The following is a 6,212-nucleotide window of genomic DNA, read 5'->3' on the forward strand; positions in this document are numbered from 1 at the left end:
GTGCTTATTTGAGGTTCTCTGAGTCTGCAGATTCGGGCAGTGACTCCTAGGTAGGCATTACAATTAATAGGAAGGGTGCCAGCTACATTTCACCCACATTCCACAGCGTGGTTCAAGATCTCCAGTCTCAAGGCCCTTTGTCCCAAAACAATAAAGCTGTGTGCATCCCTCCTCTCCTCGCTGTGAAGCAGTTGAACTGTGCTGTGTCCAAACATGCCTCACAAAACAGGCAGATGTTCACAGCAGTTTATATTGTTCCCTGAGTCCAAGGGATGGGAGAGCGGACAAACAATGTCCTCTGGTTATCAGCTTCTGTTCAGTGCTGGGGAAGCCGACCGGCAGAGATTAACATCCAGTCTTGTGTCACTGATGACGGAGACGTGTTCTGAGAACTCCATTGTCGGTTTTGTGTAGACGTCAGAGGCACATATGCACACTCAGTGTCAACATCATTAAGCGAGCAACTTCTGGGATCCGGCTGGTGTGTGTGGTCTGTTGCTATTGTATGCAGCACCTCACTCTGTGTGTGTATAGTATATATTATACCATGAAGGACCCCAGAGGATGAACAGGTGAATGTGTGTGTGTGTGTGTGTGTGTGTGTGTGTATCTGTAGCAGTCAAGAATTTATTTTTTCTGGTCTGAGATGGAAACAGTAAGATTGAGGTATGACTCACACAGTGGGAGCAACCATGAACAGGCCAGCCTGCTACAGCGTGTGTGCTGTGTTGACAGGCAAGAAAGGAGAACACAGGGTGACTTGCTGAGCAGACGCAGACAGGACCAGGTGTGGGCGCTCCTACAGCCCATGGATGCTGGGTGGAGTGATTTTGCTGACTTGAGAAGAACATTTTATGTGTCTAATTTTGGTAGTTGGTCAAAGGCACCCAAAGCACACACTTTGCCTCTAAGTGACACTGGCAGCTCCCAGAAAAACTTAAATTACGATAATATAAATCTTGGAAATTGCTTGTGGTTCAATATAATGAGTCTGTGTGTGTATGTATGTGTAAGACAAGTTGCACACAGGTATTTTAGAACTTTGATTTAGTGTGGTAACATTTAACTGAAAAACAAAAACAAACCAAAAAGCAGTGCTTATACATCGATCCTTCATCATGAAAGAAATGTAAGAGAAAAGGAGACAGACATGTAGGGAGAACTAGATTGATCTGGAATTATTTGGATTATCTGTCACCATTTAAAAGCTCAGAGGTAGTGGGGACATGGCTCAGATGTGCCCACAGGCTTGCTGCAGAAACTCAAGGACTCAATTTTTATCCCAGAACTCACGAAGTAAATGAATAAATAAGCCAAACATTGTGGCATGTGCCTGTGATCCCAGCACTGGGGTGGTGGAGATCAGGATCCTCTGGGCTCTCTGACCAGCCAGTCCAGCCAATGGATAGGTCAAGGCCCACTGGGAGTCTATAAATGGGGCAGAGGAGGGATCCACCTCCTGATTGTCTTGTTCTTTACTTGAATAACAATAAAAATTGACTGCTAGTTGACAAAAGGTGAACCTATGAAGTAATCAGGTGAGTTTGGGGATTGGTTTGGATAGTGTCCTGTGTGTGTCGTCATGTCCCCCTCCTGTCTATCCCTCCCTGTTCCTCTCCCACCCCCAACCCCGTGCTGTGGTAAAACCTGAAACACAAAAGTCATACAATTCTAGCTGTTGCTGTGGATGATTCTGTTGTGCTTGTCACTATTGTCACCGCAGTCTGGGAAATATATTTCTTTTGAGTGACATAAAATTACTTTCTAAAATAAACACAGCATATTTTATATTTATTTGCTTAATTTTTTTTGGTCACATGCTCTTGATTTCTTCTTCTTGTTTCTGAGAATTGAACCCTGTACATGTCAAGTTCACACCTTACCTCTCTGATTAGCTTAACTGTCAACCCAACCTAGAATCACCTGGGAAGAGCCCTGTCCTTAATAAGGGACCATCTTGATCAGGTTGGCCTGTGGGCACATTGTTAGTGAATGGAGGAAGACCAACCAAGCCCACAGTGGGCAGCACCACTCCCTAGGCAGGGGTCTGCAACTGTCCAAGAAGAAAAACTGAGTTGAGCACAAGCAAGCAAACATGCACGAATTCATTCCTCTCTGCTCTTGACTGTGGATATGTCATGACCAGCTGTGTCTCATTCATGCTGCTGTGAGCTTCCTTCTTGAATGGACTGTGCTCTGGAGTCCTGAGGTAAAATAAGTGTTTCCTCTCTTAAGTTGTCTTTTTTTTTCCAGGATTTTTTTTTATTAGATATTTTCTTTATTTACATTTCAAATGCTATCCCGAAAGTTCCCTATACCCTCCCCCCTGCCCCTGCTCCCCTACCCACCCACTCCCACTTCTTGGCCCTGGCATTCCCCTGTACTGGGGCATATAACAGGATTTTTTTAGTACATGAACAGAAATGAAGCTAGGACAACCACTGAGTCAAAAAGATTGTGTGTTTGTGTGTGTGCCATTTGTGTAGGTGCCCACAAAGGCCAGAAGCGGCGTTTATCTCCCTTCAAGTCAGGGACTGGATGCTCGGAAGACCAGCCAGTAGCGAGCAGCTATTTCTCCTAGCCAGGATTTGTAAAAGTGTGACTCCATGTAGCCTCTGATGCTGCTCCTCGTCACGTCTGTGGAAGGTGGGTGGGTATTCATTTCTCCATTTCTGGGTATTCATTCACGTAGCTGTGGTTTCTGCCTTAGCTCTCAAACCACTGAGTCAACACACTTTTTTTTTTTTTTTTTTCATTCACAGGAGTAAAACCTACTCAGCAGCTCTGGAGTCAGTCATCTCTCCTGGCCCGCGTTCCGGTGACTTCTGAGTGAGAAGTCCTGGGTTCCATCCTGGCATCTCCCTCTACTTTGGTTGCCCTTGGAAACCCTGCCCCCCTGTGGTGGCAGCCTGCAGAGGCTAAACCCAGCCCCTTGCTGTCTGAGTATTCCTGAGCAAATTACTAAGCCCTCAGGCTCCAGGCCTATAAAACCTAATAGTGCACTGTCGGCTCTGCTTCCTGCTGCAGCTGCTGCTGGACATGAATTTATAAGGGGAAAGGAAGCTTAACCTGGCTTCCTGCTACGTGACCTCCTCCGCGGTGAAAGCCCCTCCTGCTGATTGATTGATCGCAGGACAAGATTTCCAGGTTTTAGTCACATCTCAACCGGCTCTTGCTTCAGGCTGGTTCCTCTGGACCCACAACCCCCCCTCTTTGTTTTGTAATGGGGAGGAATCTTCAGAGCCATCTCTAGGTTGGGACTGATTTGGTACTGAGGCAGAACCTGGCTGGTAGTGACTTCAGCAAGGTTGCCGATGTTGTTTCAGAGACTTGATGAACCAAGACCAGGAGGAACAAAGGCTCCTGGCACTGTTGGAGGACAATCTCCTGTTCCTATGACTCTGTTGTATCTACAAAAAGTTTCTCTAACGAAACATTTCCAGTGATAGATTCTGGGAAGGTCAGGGAGAGGCTGGGTGGTACCCGGAGAATCACAAAGACAACTACTAGAGTGGAGGAGGGAGAGAGGTGCAGCTACCAGGTCATGGATGTCCTTCCAGGAAATTCGGTTTCCTCGGGAGTGGCACCTACTTTTCCTCCTCAGTCCTTGACCCATCAGGGAGAGACAGGCCATCTTGTTGGTTGGTGTGGTGGTATCTATCGGACATTTCTGTCTGGGATACAAATAGGCCTGGGTAGGTCTCATGGGAAGACATAGACCTTGTCCAATCATGAGGAGAGGGTCAGGTCCTTCCATAGTCTGCCTAAGGGAACACACCATCACACCAGGATGGGAGGAGTTAGTGCTGGTGTGTGTCAGTGGATGGAGGGAGCCTTTGTAAATATTAAATATAGAGTAGCCAGGGCCATTGCTAGTAGCATGTTAGGGAGGTAGGAGATTGTGTTTTTGTTTTTAAAGTTGGGCTTTTAAAGTTTGATGCATTCTCTCTATGATACCTTGGCTCTGGGGATTGTAAGGCATCCCCATGTGATGGCTCTCTCTCATTGTGAGCAGAAGGTCTTGAATTGGGAGCTAGTAATTGAGAGCTAGTTTTTATCTGTTGAGGAATGCCCATGAAGGCAAAGATGAAGAAGTCATCTTTTTGAACTTTCTCCCATTTGGGCTGTAGTGTTGCAGGGTATTTGATCACGTTGTGAGCCCAGAGATTGTGTTGTTTACTGGAAAAACCTGTTTTTAATTGTGATGTGGCTCAGCCTTAACACACACCTCTATCTATCTATCTATCTATCTATCTATCTATCTATCTATCTATCTATCTATTTATTTACTTATGGGTTTTTCGAGATAGAGTTTCTCTGTGTAGCCCTGGCTGTCCTGGAACTTACTTTGTAGACCAGGCTGGCCTTGAACTCAGAGATCCGCCTGCCTCTGCCTCCCAAGTGCTGGTATTAAAGGCGTGTGCCACCACGCCCGGGATTAAAGGCATGCGCCATCACTGCCCGGCAACACACACCTTTAATCCAAGAGCTTTCTGCTTGAATATTGTAAACAGGATTAAATAAAGTCAACCATAGGTCAAGAGGCAGAACAAGCAACCAGCTGACAGGAAGGGAACCTAGGATTGTTAGGAAATAAAACAATAAAGAGTGAGAGGGAGTTCGGAGGACAGACAGATGCACAGGAACCAGAAGGGAGGGGTGTTCAGTTTGGAGGCGGACATTCGAGGAGGTTTGGCAGAAAGGGATTCCTTCTTCGACTTCAGCTGAGGAGGAAGGTCAGCGGGTGCTTTTTCTACCTCTCAGAGCTAGCAGGCTTTCACCCTAGTATCCGCCTCGAGAGTCTTCATTGGTGAAAATGGTCCCTGGGGATTTGTTAAAAACAACAGTGCTGTAGCCCATATGTAGTCCACAGTGACAAAGACATACTTTTGGTGGCTGAACCTTAGTTAATGAAACTGGGGTAGTAATACGGGATGCACAAGAGGAGCGTGTGTTTGTTATCCTCTGAAGCTGAGCAAGAGACACATAGAGGAAACAGGTGTGAAGCCCTCTTATATTTGTGTTGGCCTGCACATTCGTGTGTGTGAATGTGTGAGTGTGTGAGTGTGAGTGCAAATGTGAACAGAACTGACCTGCTTCCACAGTGGAGGCTGTGAACACTCCTTCCTGTACAGGCCTTACAATCAGGGAGAGCACTTCCCTCAGATATCAGACCTGGCAGGGGACTGTGAGCTCTGACATGCTGAATGGAGAGGGGAGGGTGGAGACATGTATGGGGTGTGGGGGAAATAGTGGGTTAACATCTAATTTAAAAAGGCTCTCGGGCTGGAAAGGTGGCTCAGAGGGTAAGAGCACCGACTGCTCTTCCGAAGTTCTGAGTTCAAATCCCAGCAACCACGTAGTGGCTCACANCNATCTATAATGAGATCTGACACCCTCTTCTGGTGTGTCTGAAGACAGCTACAGTGTACTTAGATATAATAATAATAATAATAATAATAATAATAATAATAATAATAATAATAGTAATAATAGTAATAATAATAATAGGGCTGGTGAGATGGCTCAGCGGATAAGAGCACTCGACTGCTCTTCCAAAGGTTCAGAGTTCAAATCCCAGCAACCACATGGTGGCTCAAAACCATCCTTAACAAGATCTGACTCCTCCTTCTGGAGTGTCTGAAGACAGCTACAGTGTACTTACATATAATAAATAAAATCTTTAAAAAAAAAATAAATCTTTTTAAAAAATATTTTTTAAAAAAAGGCTCTTGATAACCATGGAAGCAAAATTAACAGTGTATACACTGAGATTAAAGGACCTATCGATTTCTTTGAGAGCTAAAGAAATCGTGTATGGTTCCTTACATTGGGGGAGTGGTGGGGCAGCTCTCTGGAATAATGGGGGTTCATCCCTGGGAGAGCAGTACATTATTGCTGTGGCTCCCCTCATTCCTCTGTCAGTAAATACTGAGGGGGCCTTGGTGATGGGTTTCCCCAAAAGCTTTGGAGGGAGGTGAGAGTTAAGGTTTGAGGGAAGGAAAGGGTGGGTTTGAGAAGGCATATTGAAGTGAGGGAAATTTCTGTTCCCAAGAATGTGCTGGGTGGACTAAGCTGGATTTTGGGAGGAGCCATTTGAATCCTAGGGAAGACAAAGAAGGTATTAATGATCCTTAAGTCAGGGGATAAGTGTCCCCACACCAGGATATCATCCATATAGTGAATGACTAATACTGTTGGAAATCTAAACA

This window comes from Mus pahari, chromosome 6 (genome assembly GCF_900095145.1).
Source record: "Mus pahari chromosome 6, PAHARI_EIJ_v1.1, whole genome shotgun sequence".
Taxonomy (NCBI): domain Eukaryota; kingdom Metazoa; phylum Chordata; class Mammalia; order Rodentia; family Muridae; genus Mus; species Mus pahari.